Source organism: Bombyx mandarina, chromosome 23 (genome assembly GCF_030267445.1).
Source record: "Bombyx mandarina strain Sakado chromosome 23, ASM3026744v2".
NCBI classification, from domain to species: Eukaryota; Metazoa; Arthropoda; class Insecta; order Lepidoptera; family Bombycidae; genus Bombyx; species Bombyx mandarina.
Window position 1 is genome coordinate 13109563 of NC_143229.1, and position 16014 is coordinate 13125576.

Here is a 16014-nt window from a genome sequence, read left to right on the forward strand (position 1 = left end):
TATAATAATTCCAGTAATTTTCAATTGCTAATTAACACTAAAATATATCTCAAAAGTTAATATTTTAAATTTTACACTGCTTTAGAAAATAATCAGTTTTTTTCATTTCCTGAACATTTTACATTTTCAGAGATGTGACCTTTTCGAAATTGCATATTCAAATAAACCATGTGTTCTGGCGTGAGTGAAGGTACATTCGAAAAACATGGAACAATTACGAACAAGAATCGCTGCATGCAACGTGCAATGTATCACCATAAAATATTGTTTTACATTTCCAACGTTTGTCAAATTGAAATTTAACGACTTTGCGATGACTTTACGCGAATCGGTTCGCGCACAACCGGACGACCGTTTAAGTTATAAGCGATTTTTTTTTATCTCATGTTTATTTAATTTGCTATGGATCAATGGGTTGCTGGAATAAAAGAAAAGAAATTGAAATAACTGAAATAAACTAAAATTTTAAGGATTATTATTAAATTGTATAAATCATATTTGCACTGCACGGACTACCTTTTGTAGGAAGACCAAAACTGAAGGAGAGCGCATTTATAATTTATATATTATACAAAGCTCTTTAAAACACGAAAACTAGTTCATACACTATCATCCTGCCCATTTCTGCCGTGAAGCAGTAATGCGATTCGGTTTGAAGGGGAAGCTGTTGTACTATAAAATTGAGAATTATAACTAATGTATGTCTAAAGGTGGTTGACCGCATTTACGTTGTTGATGTCCATGGACTCCTGTAACCACCAACACCAGGTGGGCCATGAGCTCTTCCACCCATCTAAGAAATAACAAAGAAAATATTGTCTTCACTACACATATCTACGAAGAATTGATTTGATTTCGAAATTCCCTAGGAAATTGTTACACAAACACAACACATGGTTGTACAAACAACCATGGTCTTAAGTAGTATCTGACGTAAATATCAGTAACAAACTATGCATTCTTGGTGTCCTTAAAAACCTGTAGATGTCGTAAATTTATATTGTCTGGGTGAGTCATCGGGTTTCAGTAGTACTCAAAAATAGACGCAAGAGAATACACGGTAGACATGGTGCCTGCTACTAACATCCTACCCTCCAATCTCCAGTCTGCCCACGATCATGGCTCTTGCAAAAGCGCCCATATATCGTGAACTCATTAAATCTAGGTAAGAACCCGTTAAATATTAATATTTAAAAATAACAATTTATCTTATTATTGTATCGGCAAGCTGCACTGAAAAATCCATTTAAAAACGCTATCCCTCGTAAATTGGATCGCAACACTAAAGCTAAGTAAGTACAAAGGCCGGGTCATCAGTTGCAGCGACACGACACTGGAACTAAGGACGAACTTTCTCGAACGCTATTACAATCAATTATTTACAGGCGTACTCTGCTAGTTGCTATCGATGTTTCCGTGCGGCTAAGAGTATCGATTTAGAAATAGTTCGCCAAACATTACTGAATTCTGTTTAGTAATAAGTAATAGGCTAGACATTCTAATTTGTTCACTGTGGATTTGGTCATTAATGGAAATATCCATGGGTAAGGCATCGTAATCGATGTTATGTTTTTACTCGCTGCTTTGTTTAACTCTGTCCCTAATTTCCATCTTAGCAACAGACTGTGAGATCTTTGGCCGTCTATACCAAAAAAAAATTCCTCAGGCTTTCAGTAACGGTTTGAGAATTATTCTATTCGGAGTTGGTGCAGCCATGTGCGTTCATTGGTAACACTTTTCCACCACATGTCCAACGGTCTTATTAACAGCGTATTCATCATCTCTCGTCGTATCATATAACCGTACCATCTCAGACAGAAGTGGGTATTTTTGCTGTAATAAACAAGAACTCAAAAAGACTGTGATCATTCCGTACTTTTTATCATGCAATTCCCGTAATGAAATAAAGCCTTTTGTATTTCTTTTGGATACATATTTTTTGTTGGTATTTTTTGGTGGAATTTTAGAGTGCATGCGTCCAATATATATAACAGACCTCACAGTCATATATAAAACTATGGAAAATATCTGTCAAGGCTTTATTAAACAAGAATTCTACATGACTACGACTGCTCTGCCAAGAGTAACCGACTATGATGGCATCCAATAAAGCAATCGTAGTTCATACCTCAAGTTTACATCCACTAGTTACCATCAATGAGTACAAGTCTGAAAAGTGGACACGTGTTCTAAGTCTTTTTCGATACCGTTGTCACTTACAAGACAGACAACCATGCCGAAGCTGAACCAAGATGTCTTTATCTTAAACTTTTAGTCCCCAATTAACTACATGACAAAACCATCTTAATTACTCGTTCCAGAGGAGATTCTTAGTGAATACAATATTCTACCACAACTGGCTAAATACTGTTAATAGCACCTCTGAGCAATTGGTATTGTGTCTCAAATGTCTATCTAGAAGGAAAAGATTCTAATTATTTTTATATACAATAAGAAAAATGCTTTAGGCGATAACATCTAGCTTGATATTAAGATCTCGATCATTATTCCTCCGCATTTGATGGAATGTTGTGAATAATATTATACAACAGAGATAGGCTAGATGATTTTTGAGGGGAGATCTTTAGTGGTAAAAAACAAATTGGGAGGTAATTTTATTTAGCCAAATTTGTTGTGCAATAATAATGATTGAACTAAAATGCGCAATAACCAAAAACTGTACAGCTTACCCAATTGGTAACGTCACGATAAGCAGTATCATAAATTCTCTCGCGACTTAACGAAGACCAAAATATGACAGTTCCATCGTTTGACAAATGACGATTTGTCAAGTCGCTCAGGACTTTTATTGGAGTCTGTAAAGTTAGCCATTCATTTAAGATGAGTTTCGGAAACTGTGTTCAAAATTTTAATATTGTCATGTTCTTGAAAGTGAAGGTTTTTTGCTTCCAAAATTTGTTTGGGCTAATTTTTGCGGATAAGTTATAAATACTTCATAATGTACCTGATAGTAGTAGATAGGGTGGGCATTATGAAATACCCCAGGGTACCCAGCGATCCTGTATTTTTCCATTTTTACATTTTCTATGCCATAACAATAACTTCGATCTCAGGTGACAATTAGGATGGAGGCATTTATCCCGGTGACTTCATAAAGTAATTCCGCCGCCAATCTTGACAATAAAGGCTAGATCTTGGCCGTCAGTTATGTTATGGGCTGGACGCCGGATCTCTTGTGTGGTAAACGTGGCAAGGGGCGCGTGGTGCATTGGGGAAGCGGCTGTATTGTGGTTGGATTGCCAAAACCTAAAATAGTTCCTCAATAAAACGTCCGAGACTCGATAGAAAGAGAGTCCAGAAGAGATAAGGAGCAGCTGCGGTCAGCACTGCAACCACTGTGTAGTTATACAGCTCGGCAGGTATTTTTTCCTTGCCTACTAATGCATTTTTAGCTAGACCTTTCGCTACACACACATTTGATGTTTTAATTGACGAATAACCAATCCAATTCACTGACCTCATAAAGTCTAACAAGTTCCTATAAATTCCTTCAAACAAACATTGTTACGATAATTACCAGAGATGTATAGTATTTGAGGCCGTTGATACTAATGCCCTTTATATTAAAACCGCCAAACAATCTTGACTTTTTTTTTTATTTTTTTTTTTTATTGCTTAGATGGGTGGACGAGCTCACAGCCCACCTGTTGTTAAGTGGTTACTGGAGCCCATAGACATCTACAACGTAAATGCGCCACCCACCTTGAGATATAAGTTGTAAGGTCTCAGTATAGTTACAACGGCTACCCCACCCTTCAAACCGAAACGCATTACTGCTTCACGGCAGAAATAGGCAGGGCGGTGGTACCTACCCGTGCGGACTCACAAGAGGTCCTACCACCAGTAATTACGCAAATTATAATTTTGCGGGTTTCAATTTTATTACACGATGTTATTCCTTCACCGTGGAAGTCAATCGTGAACATTTGCCGAGTACATATTTCATTAGAAAAATTGGTACCCGCCTGAGATTCGAGCACCGGTGCATCGCTCAACACGAATGCACCGGACGTCTTATCCCTTAGGCCACGACGACTTCAAAGTAGACTTCCGGTATAACAGAAAGGAAAGCTATTATTCATTATTCGGAACTTTAATCTCATTTCTCTAGGACATTGATGGACAATGAGCGTCCAAGTCGGTAAAAACTTCAATTTTGAAGATTCTATTGAGTAAGTAAGGAAAACTGGAAGAGTTTTCGATCGAGCTCGTTTCAATATCCTTTTTAGTAAATAATATCTTAGTAAACAATGTGATAGATGAGAATGCTTTCTCGATGCCTCTCTTAATCGTTTATTAAGGACACTTCAAAGGGTCGAACCGCCGCGCGAAAGGGGTTTATTATCAATAATTATTCAACGAGCCCTAACGTGATTACGGCAAGGGTCTCAGGGTTGGATTCCTTTACACACGGCCCTTTGTCAGACAAGACGGCTAGACTCAAACTTGTATTGATTACTGATTAATTTCGTATAAAGTTTGTGTAATTAATATCATTGTGCAACCTTACACAATTAATAATTATCAAGTAGTTGTTGTATCTTTATGTAATTACGACACGTACATGGTTTGATACGATTTATCAGTGTTTGTATGAGTTATGTGTACTTTGCTATACTTAAATTATTGCTGTTCTTGTTGGCTTGCAAAAATCATGCCTGCTGAGTTTGTTTTTCTAGATCTTTCCAAAACTCTAGCTGTGTTTTTGAGCTGGTGATAGTCTATTCTTACATTGGAATTGGGATTAAGAATTAAATGGGTATCGAAATCAATAAATAAACTGATATGATAATGATAATGGAACAAATCATACAGAACTATCTGGTCCGAAACTAGGAATCAATGCAGGTAATGATAGTACATTACGAGAACCAGATACTGAGATACATATAATATATCCTCCTCCTCCTCCTCCTCCTCCTCGCGTCATTTCCTCATTGCTGAGGGAGGTGACCATCATGTTTCAAGAGGATTTTATTCCTTGTAATGTCCCTCCGCCACCTCCGATCATTGGCGGCATGAAGGGCTTCGTGGAAGGGGATCTCTAGTGTAGTGTGGATTTGATCAAAGCACCTTGTCGCACTGAACACGATGTCTCTGTCCCTCGATCTACGACTCTGACCTCGGTAAGTTGCCTTTACTAGTGGTAGAATCTCTTGTGAGTCCGCACGGGTAGGTACCACCACCCTGCCTATTTCTGCCGTGAAACAGTAATGCGTTTCGGTTTGAAGGGTGGAGCAGCCGTTGTAACTATACTGAGACCTTAAAACTTATATCTCAAGGTGGGTGGCGCATTTACTTTGTAGATGTCTATGGGTTCCAGTAATCACTTAACACCAGGTCGGCTGAGAGGTCGTCCACCCATCTAAGCAATAAAAAATTGAGGGCGCTCACGCATACCCGTAGAGAAGTCACGGTAATTTCGATTTAAAAAAATCCTAATATAAAAAAAAAACATTATTATTGTTCTCGCTTCGGGGTCCATTGCCAGCCCTGAGTTCGGATAATTTTTGCCGAATGACTTGCGCAAAGTCGTCCATTTGTTTGAAAGTAAAATGGTATATTAACTTCGGTTCTGCCGTTTGTTAATAAACAGCTGAGGGAGTGCCGAGTCACTCGCGAATTTCGGCTGAATTCTGCGTTCAGATGCTCCCGTGAACGATAATATGTGTTCAAAACGAACAAATCTATATATATAAAAATGAATTGCTATTCGTTAGTCTCGCCAAAACTCGAGGACGGTTGGACCGATTTGGCTAAGTTGGCTAAGGTCTTGATTTATTTGTGGAAGTCCAGAGAAGGTTTAAAAGGTATATAAATATGAAAATGCTCGGAATTAAATAAAAATTACAATTTAGTTTTTCCTTTGATGTGTCCCCCGTCGGATGGATTCCTTTTGTTTGTTTTAAGTTTAGTTTATTTATTTATATAGATTGAGGCACTACGAAGTCTGCCGGGTCAGCTAGTTATACAATATTTATTTATGTTAAGAAGAAAAACGTAATAAATTATTATTTTTTCACTGGGAACAAATCACGCACGGTCATCCGGCCCGGTACTAGATACTGACATACATAAGTCGGAAAATAAAGTGGGCTAATTGCAAATCTGTAACTATAGGCACGTATAGGTGTTTCGAACGAATTCATTTATTTATATATCATAGAACGATTTCAATGCGGGCGAACAATAGTTTCGTGCAATATGCTTTATTAGTTTTATTATTCCTTCACGACGCTTACCTTTTACGCTAAATAATAATAATAATAATTTATTTATTTTTTACGATAAATAATAAATGATAATAATGATAATTTATTTATTTTCTCTCTTAAAGGTATAGTACAAATACAAATAGAAATTAACCTTATAATTTATTTTGTAAGCCTTTGAAAGAGCTAAAATCTGTACTAGGTTCAAAGACCTGTATTACTGATGTCCAGGCTCCCTCCTTCTTAAGATAAATTAGGTAAAATAGCTTTATTTTCTCTTGAGTATATTTCCATGAGGCCGAGGTTGTCTTTTTTTTTCCTACTTATGCTGATAGCGTTGAGAGGCCATATCAGCGTTACCCTAGCGTGTAGGTGAGCTCTCGGGGCCCAAACCGGAGTAATGCTAACACTGGCTCTAGCAAGAGCCGTACTTCGCGGAATCTACCACCGGATCGGAAACGCGATCCACTGAGAAAATCCGGCGAGAAACTCAGTGGGCTGTGTCTGTGGGTGTTGTTCTAATAGCCAGTTCTTCAACGCAATGTATATTAGCAAGTCGTACTTACAATGCTTTCATTGTAATATCGACGAGCAACTACTCAGCACTTCTTTTTATTGCTTCGATGGATTGACAAGCGTGATTACTGGAGCCCATAGACATGTACAACGTAAATGCGCCACCCACCTTGAGGTCTCACGTATAGTTACAACGGCTGCCCCACCCTTCAAGCCGAAACGCATTACTGCTTCACGGCAGAAATAGGCAGGGCGGTGGCACCCACCCGCTCGGACTCACAAGAGATCCTACCACCAGTAATTACGCAAATTATAAATACATTTTAGATTTAGAGCCACATCGTCCTCAGACGTAAAAAGCAATTAATAATCTATTCGCCACACGAACGCATTAAACGCTCTTCGCATTTCTAAACATGAACGAATGAACATAACTTTGCGAAATCTCAAATAGTCTGCCCCAAAAACGGTTTTTGTAACGTTCCGGCCTCAAGCTCTTACGTAACGTCCCTCCGTAATGGAGGCATTCGGTGATCGTAATGAAATCTGTCGAAATTAATAGTTCACGGTTCGTTGTCCAAAGGAAAGATTTCGCTTTCCGCTATCTATCTGCGAGAGATGTTTTTATTGTAACAAGTTATAGTCAAATAGATTTTGTTCGGTCGATCGTGAATTGTTTCTTTGGTAAAGATTATATTGATAAAGCGATACATACACAAAGGGGTGTATAAATAACATCCCAAATTTTAAGAATAAATCTGGTACACAGATGACTTTTACATTCAATTAGGATATCACCCATAATTTTGGTATTATTGGTAGGCAGCGAATTGGCTGTGACATTGGTGACGTCCATGAGCTCCGGTAAACACTTACCATCAGGTGGGCCGTATGCTAGTCTGAAACTTTAACCATTTCCGCAGCGCACGCAGTGGAAGCTCTCAAAAGGGAAAAAAACCTGATTTTGAAACATTATTTATTGGTGCTCCGCCTGCATTGGTCTTAGCGTGATGTTAAATAGCCTTCCTCGATAAATGGGCTATCTAACACTGAAAGAATTTTTCAAATCAGACCAGTAGTTCCTGAGATTAGCGTGTTCAAACAAACAAACAAACAAACAAACTCTTCAGCTTTATAATACTACTATACATAATATTCGTTATTCAATACGAAAAAGTCTAAGTGACTTCTAAAAACACCGCAATGACAACGAAATTGAATGCGTCAGTCGTAACCATTAAGCAATTCGTTATTCTGAAGGTCACCTGACCCAGTAGACGCTTTGCAGCTTTTCAATGCCCTTGGCGCACTGCAATCGATTTACTAAGATTCTATACATGAACCCTGTACGATCCACTTCACCGACATAAAGAATATCGGCTGCTGCCAACAGACGAATATTTTGTCAAACCTCATTTAAAAAAAATACATGTGTGCAATTCACACGTGGTAGAAGTAGAAAATACAATTATCCTAAACGTCTTAAGTATATGTAAAATTTTGTCATTAGTAAATAATTGTAAGGTAGCGCCCTCTGTGAATTGATATTTTAATTTCACGTATAATCCAAAATTAAAATTCACTACAAGAGCTTTCATACACACGTTAGTATTAAAAAATCTCACAGATGGCGCTGTATTAAATAGTATGTATATTTCTGTCTCATTCTTTGCTGGCTTCATCCTACACATTTTTGTATTTGTGTCTCTTACCTGTCGTTTTTTCCGTTGCATCCGTTTTGAAATCACAACGATTCTAAAGAAGTTTTCACTTCAAAAATTATCAATTATGATTTAGATTTGATTGATTTATTGCACATTTGCTTGAGCGAGCTCTTAGCCGAATTAGTGTTTAGTGGTTATCAAAACCAATAGATGGTTAGGGCATAATTATATAAGCTAACCTTGAGATATACTCTTCGCATAACCTTGAGAATTGATTGCTTCTCACTAAATATTAAGCCTTGTATAATAAGGGCCCGAAAATCATTTCAGAAGATCATATCACAGCATAAATAACACCTCGTAAATATCCGCATTGTGAATTGATGAAGCAAAACGCCATACCGTCAGTAGGTACTAAGTTTTCCACGTAAATAGAGTCAGTACAATACATAGCTTATATACATAGTTTCAGAGACAAACTCCTTCGTTTACCCTATACAAATATACCGCTTGTTAACAAATGCAGTTTAAGAGGGTTGAACAGCCATTCGTTTTTTGGTTATATGACAACGCGGTGTCTTCAAGATTCACAGGTCTCTCCGCGGATCACTAAAGCTACATTGGCCAACAGAAGGCTTTGAATACTCACCTTTAACAACATAACAAAACCTTAACAAAGGCCTCATGAATAGCACATAAAAGTAGTATATTAAAAAAAAGGCATTATCACTATGCAGAGACAATAGAGTTGATTCGATCGAATAGAACTGTTTTGCATCGATCTTATGACCTAATAGGAACATCGAATCGTAAAAAAATTGATATGGTATCACGCGACACGTTAATACACAGTAAAAGAATTTTTGTTACACCCACGACCCGTTAATACCTTAAAGTTTACGTAGATAAAAGTCATTCTAAGAATATTTTTTGGTTCAATTGAAAATTATATTGATTTCGATACATTAAAAAAGAAATAAATATAAATAGTTGCTTGCTTTTCCCGCCGCGAAGTAGTAGCGTTTTTCGGGTTGAAAAATAAGTGAATCATAAAATACAATGGATGCTTGAATCCATATTTCAAAATTGGTGGCGAGAGTCTTCACGCTGTGACCAGTACGTAGTTCAGTCACTAAAGAACAAAAGGTGAAACGTTAACTCATGTCTGATTTCATCATCCTTCCTATGGCAATAAAAACATTCGCAGACGAACAACAAAACCATCATGAGCGCGATTGTAAATCGTTAGCCGCGAACATTCCGCAGTTAGCTACATCTGCCGGCAACTATTGCTTTCGGAAAACAGACAAATTTCTAGTCTAGTACGTAAAAAATAAACGACTTATTAATTAAAAACTAGACCTACATTAATACATAAAATAGGTCCTCCCGTTTTTTTCAGAGCTGTGGCGTCTATAGGACCTGGTTGTTGATTATTTGGACATCCAAAAAATTATGTCTATGACCCCTAACTTGATTTCTCAAAGGCAGATATCAAAACAAGCCTACATCTCATCTCATATTAAATGGGTCCTAATAATAGTAACATTACCTATACAGATAGTCATCGGTACTGCCAGCTCGGCGTTAAGGGCGAAAATATAGCCCCGGCAAAGTCACAGTTAAGAGAGATAGTTATGTTACATCGCAAAAATGATGCCTTCGAATGCGTTTATCTGACTACTCAATCAACAATGTAATGGTTTTTACGATTCGCATCTCAATAAAAGATAGTTTTTGTAGTAACTATTACCAGAACTAAATAGCATTTAATTTCGTGCTTTTTTATTTATTTATTTTAATTTCGTTAATTGGGTACCGTTGTCTGTTGAAATCACAACGTGACATCGCTGACTTTGAAAAGAGGAGTTCAAAATTTCAATAACTCTATAGGGGTCGTTACACACATGAAAGTGGAACGCATGAATGCTTACAGCAATGGTCAAGCCCCTGGCGCCGATCTGGGCGATTTCACGAAAATCTAATGGACGAACGCAAAATTTAGAAATCTGTTTACTTGCTTTATTGTTTCCCTAGTTGTGCCTATCAGTTTGAAAATCAAAACAGCTGTCTATTACCATTAAACCTCGGCCTCGCTACCGATCTGAATACTAGATGAGCCACGGGCTTATTTGTCTACTCTCCGAACAACATAGGCTTCTAAGAGCCACATCCATTAGCGTTACGCAATAAATCTTTGTAACGTCTAGACGTCTTATACGGTCACCGTAGACCTGGTTATGACCGACGGCATGAATAATGAACGGTCACCGTCCGACCTCTGCCGCGACTTCTCATAAATATTAAGTAATTTGACGAGTGTCCAATGCCTTTTTGTTTTATGAGGACAATGACATGAAATGTGTTAAATGGGAGGTAATAGAAAGCCACCCACAAACTCGTATTGAAAGCAAGCCACTAATCACATTTACGTAAAGGGATAACACTATTCATCTATAAACATTGAATATTGGGGCGTTACTTTTGGAATTACTAAGTCTTTAATACTGGCAGTTTTGAACGCAATTCTGGCATTTATTTAGTGCAATTCAAAGTTCAAAATTGTTTTAAACTTAAACTAGTCTAGATCTGTTTTGAGATCCATTTGCACCTGTTATTGCATTTCTTGATATCTGCTCTGTTGATGGCTGTGGTTTGGCTAAAATATCGCGGTATTTACTGTAGTGCAAATAAAGCTTGAAGAATCCATCAGTCATTGCTAACGAGCGCACGTACTTTTTGCAGAGGTTTCATTCTGGAAATTTCGATATAACAACCCAGCCCCCCGTAAACGGACAGAAACGCAAAATCGATAAATAGAAAACAATCGTGGAAGTATTAGGCTCATCGCAAAGGAAATCAGAGTTGAAAACAATCTTCTATACATAGACGACGCACTGATACAATACGTTTTCCTGCTCGCGTATTCAACAAAGAAAGCAACTCCCCAAAATTCATTTAAGCGGAGACGAGACAAAATCATTCATAGAAAAAAAAAAGGAACAGTCGTAAACCCGACCGGTTGATTCACTATGAATAAATATTCGTATAGGAAAACAGTACGCAATAAAGCAATACGTTATTTACGAGGTGGAAGTAAAAATGTTTTTCATGTCGACAGAGCGTACGTACGTAAATCAAATTCCCCATGTATACATGAAACTAGACAATGGTCGGGACGACTTCGTTTATTGTTGAATATCAGAATGTGTAGATTGAATCTAAACTCAACCTAGATCATTGACAGGTAGGTTATACATATATGTATATTTTATGTATAATTTAAGCACCCTTTTTAAATTTCTGATATATTACACAGTGTGTACAGTGATTCCTAAACATTAAAAACACCGAAAAGAGAATTAAAAGTAACGACACATAAGCGAAGAAACAAAAAAAGAATAAAATTTTAAAATAAAAATTAGACGGTAGTTAAAAAAAATTTAAAACGTTAACAAATAAAAAAGTATCCGAAACGTCGGATATAGTTAACAGAAAATTATGATTAACGCAATATTAAACCGTAAACGTAGTTTTAATTATAAAAGTTGTCGTTCGTGAGCTCGAAATCTAATGCTCCCTCGTATAACGCGCCTCAACTGATTTCTACGTTTTGTATTTGTTACATTGCGCAGTCCGAAACCAACTCAGATAAACTGTCTTTTATTAAAAATAGCAGTTACGTTTATGTCAGAAATCACCATGAAGCTTCATTTTCCAGACTTGAGTGCATGCTTGCTGCATTGAATAATTACACTGTGATAAAACAGAAATAGATTCGAAAGAAAGAAATTATGTGAAAATGTTCATCTTAATGAATTAGCAAATAATATTTATAGCAAAATGTTTTATTTATTGTAGATGAGCACACTGTTTGCCATTTGTTGATGAACGTCTTTGCGAGTTTTACGACTGTAGTTTCCAGGATTGTGTCATATTCCTGATGCCCGGCTAACAACTCATGGCCTTTTCTATATTAGCGCGGCGTGTTCACCGTACAAACAAATCGGTGTAGCCGAGCGGAAGTTACTGATTATTCGAAACTTGTGCAATTTGTTTGATGTATTCGTACATCCATAAAATAGGATTCGCAAGTAACAGTTCCCAATTACTTTTTTGTGTTTTTCAATCAGGATATTTATGATATTTATTCGAGAGATCTTTTTTTTTTCTCAATCATCTTTTTTTAAGTATATGATTTTGTTAACCTCATTAATATTTATCATATTTTTTACCTACGTATTAACGTTACTTAAAGTCAAAATTCCTTCAACCATTATTCTTTTGCCAGACTATTAATCAGATAAAGGTACGCGTTTACAGGAAATATCTGTAAGGGATTTATTTATAAAGATCTTTTTACAAGATCAGAATGGTTTTTCGGATTTTTCGTATACGTGTCCATTATTATAATAATATTTAAAAAATGTGGATATCTCGGAACAAGTTATCTTCTATTCTGTTTATAGCTACTACTTCATCTCCTTGAACTTCATGAACTACTTCTGAATTAGCCTTAGTTTATTATGTTATTTCTCAGTTCTTTTAATGTTTTGTTACCTATTACTGCCGCGGAGATCCCATTTTTAAAACCGTAATACCAGTTCAGGTAGATACTTTGACTATCTCGAGGTCAGCAATTACATTCACGCTGCGAAACCTACGGAATTCAATAACAACTCTTCTGCGCTAAGAAGTACAAATAACAAATAAATATTAGGTTAAAAAAACTAAGAAAATACGCATTTATAGAAATACCAACTAAAAAATAGAAAATAAATTTTAATAAATTTGAATTAAAAATAGTGTAAGAAAAAATGATTTTATTGTAAAAAAATTAATAAACTATTTGTTTTTTAAATTTTTTAGTTAAATTTAAATTTTTTTTAATATTGAATTGTCATCGATCCTTAATAAGCATACCAAATTTCGAGTTAATCCGACGTTTTGAAGGGAGTCAAAATCATATTCAAAGATTCCGTTACAAACATACATATACGTCTGAAGCTAACAATAGCCTATTAAAAAGGACCATTTACATACGACACACTAAATATTGTTAGTACAAAACGAACGACAATAAATTTAATTTTATTACCCAAAATATCGAGATAAACAATGCAAACATATAGTTGACACGAACTATTTATTTCTAAATACGACATCTTGTAATCTGACTCCGGACTAATTTCATGCTCAACCGGTAAATGGAGCACGGGGTACGTCGTACCCATACTAATAATGACCCTTTTCGATCTCAACAAAGGACTGCTCAGTGCCAAATGTCATCGGCTTTTGACCTCACTGCACGTGCGATAACATAATAGTGAATATTCCGTATTACTTTGTACAGTGAGGTTATGACACTATCAAAGATGAATGAAATCTTTGTGAAGTATTACAAAAAGGTTTGATGGATTGGAGCTTGCTTTGTCGTGGCGCGGGCCCGTTCTCAGCGTTTAGGAACTTCTGGGAAGAACTTCGATTCTTTATTCTTTGAATTGTTCGAGATGATTCCTTCATTTCACGCTTACGGCGACACCGTCGATAACCGGATCAGAGTTCAACTATGCACGTGAATTTGTTTCATTCGTGAAGTAGCCTTAAGTTATTAGGTCTCCTCCGGAGGCGCTCAAGCAGCTGTTGGCAATCCCATCCCTCCTGGTTGAGCCTGTGCTCGCCCACCTGTCCTGGTTAAACTGGAAAACCACGCCCTGGCCACGCACCTTCTCCCTTTGGTACGTACGTTGTTTCCAGAGCGCTATGACGTGTTCTCTTTCAAACGAGGTTTGAGGAGAGTCTTCGGGAGTTCCTGGGAAATTGTTGACGTCTATAAGCAACCGTTACCACTCACCGTACCAGTCTGACTAGTAGTTTTATTCAAGGGTACATACATTTAGTTAGCTTGCAGCCCGGTTCTCCCTCTTTAATGAAAAACCTGGATGATTTTGATCCTAATTAAAATTTTCAATGAAGGTAATTTAGATTTAAATGAGGCGTATTTTTTTATTTATATGAAGTGTTCACTTTCTGTGCCCTTCTTCTGGAAATAAATGTAATTGTTATCTCACAAGTTTATTTTAAAAAAAAAAAGACATAATGTAGAACCAATGATCGGAGCAGACTAGAAATCAAACGCGAAAAATGGTATTGCGGCTTTAAAAAGAAAACTCGTTCGGTCAGCGGCGGAACAAAGCCGAGCTGACGAACATTGACGTTAAATGAAGTTTAGACCGTCAACTAGAGGTTGTTTTTCTACATAATAAAATGGACCGTCATCGTCCATGCACTGTTGTCCATTTTCGGACTTACCATTAGCCTCTTTCAGTGGAATATTTCATGCTTAGAAGGTCACCTAGAGGTTGTTATTATACATAATAAAATGCACCATCATCGTCCATGCACCGTTGTTCATTTTTAGCCCTACCATAAGCCTCTTTCAGTAGAACATTTCATACTTAAATGGGTCAATTTCCCTACGATACAATGCACCGTCATCATTCACGCGCTGTTGTCCATTTTCGGATCTAAGTCTCTTTGAGTTTTCTTCACTGAGTCCGATTCCACTACCTTTTTTTTTTTTTTTTTTTTTTCGGGTAGATGGCCGAACCTCCTACGAGGTCCCCGCGCAAAAGGGGCGCGCGGGGTATGTGAGACTCAACGGTCTGCATGGTGTTATGAACAGACCGCGGGCCCAAGGATTTTAGGACCCACCCACTAAACGACTCCCCTGCACTCTTACACCCGACGTCCGATCCCCTCCGAGGTCAGAACCCGGATGAGGTAGGGGGGCTACCGCGGTCAACATTACAACCAGACGGCGCGGCTCACCCCAAGGACGCCCAGCCGACGGAGCCTTCGAGGCGAATCGGAGGCTCTGAAACGTCGGCCGTCTCGGTACGGCAGCGCGTCGGACCGCCCAGACGGTGCCGCTGGTGTCCCGGAATACCCCGCTGGACCAAAACCAGCCTGCCGGGTCGGGACGCGATACACCGTCGACCGGTCGCTCTAATCACTCCACGGCAGCGCGCTAGAGTGCTGGTAGCGCGCCGCGCGGCCTCACCCCCTCAGGCCGCCATGTTTCGTGAAACATCGCTCCATTAACCAAGACGCGCCGCCCCGCATCGCGTTCTTTGATGCGCGGTGTACGTGAGCTTTTCTGCTCCAGCGATTGTCAGTACTACTTCATATAATAATATGTAAACGAAATGAAAAAAATATATGATTGATACATAAAGAAAAAAATACTTATTTAAATGAAACAATTAGATTTGATTTAGATCCAGTCATTAATATTATTGGAAAGTTTTAAACATGCCTCTCGTAATATTTCTCTATTACTTGAGTGTCACTATGTACTTTTACTAGTCGGATATAATTTGAAATTTTGTATAGAGAATTCAATTTTCGCTGTTGGACGTAATCTACAAAGTAATCTCATTTATGTTTCAAAGTAGAACTGGTTTTATTTTATTTATTCGGTGACGATGATACAAAACATGAAGCGTCATTTGTTACCGTCGCTCGTGGACACCAGCAATGCCAAGAGAATAGCAATTTAAAGACACAAAAGTTTCTTATTTTAAATACGCTTTTATTAC

General features: G+C 37.6%; 1 protein-coding gene across 2 annotated transcripts in view; it reads right to left on the bottom strand.

Moving 5' to 3' along the window:
* LOC114239706 (max dimerization protein 4) overlaps positions 1–16014 on the bottom strand; it is a 394615-nt gene that overhangs the window by 180978 nt on the left and 197623 nt on the right. The gene's annotated exons all lie outside the window — the stretch shown is intronic.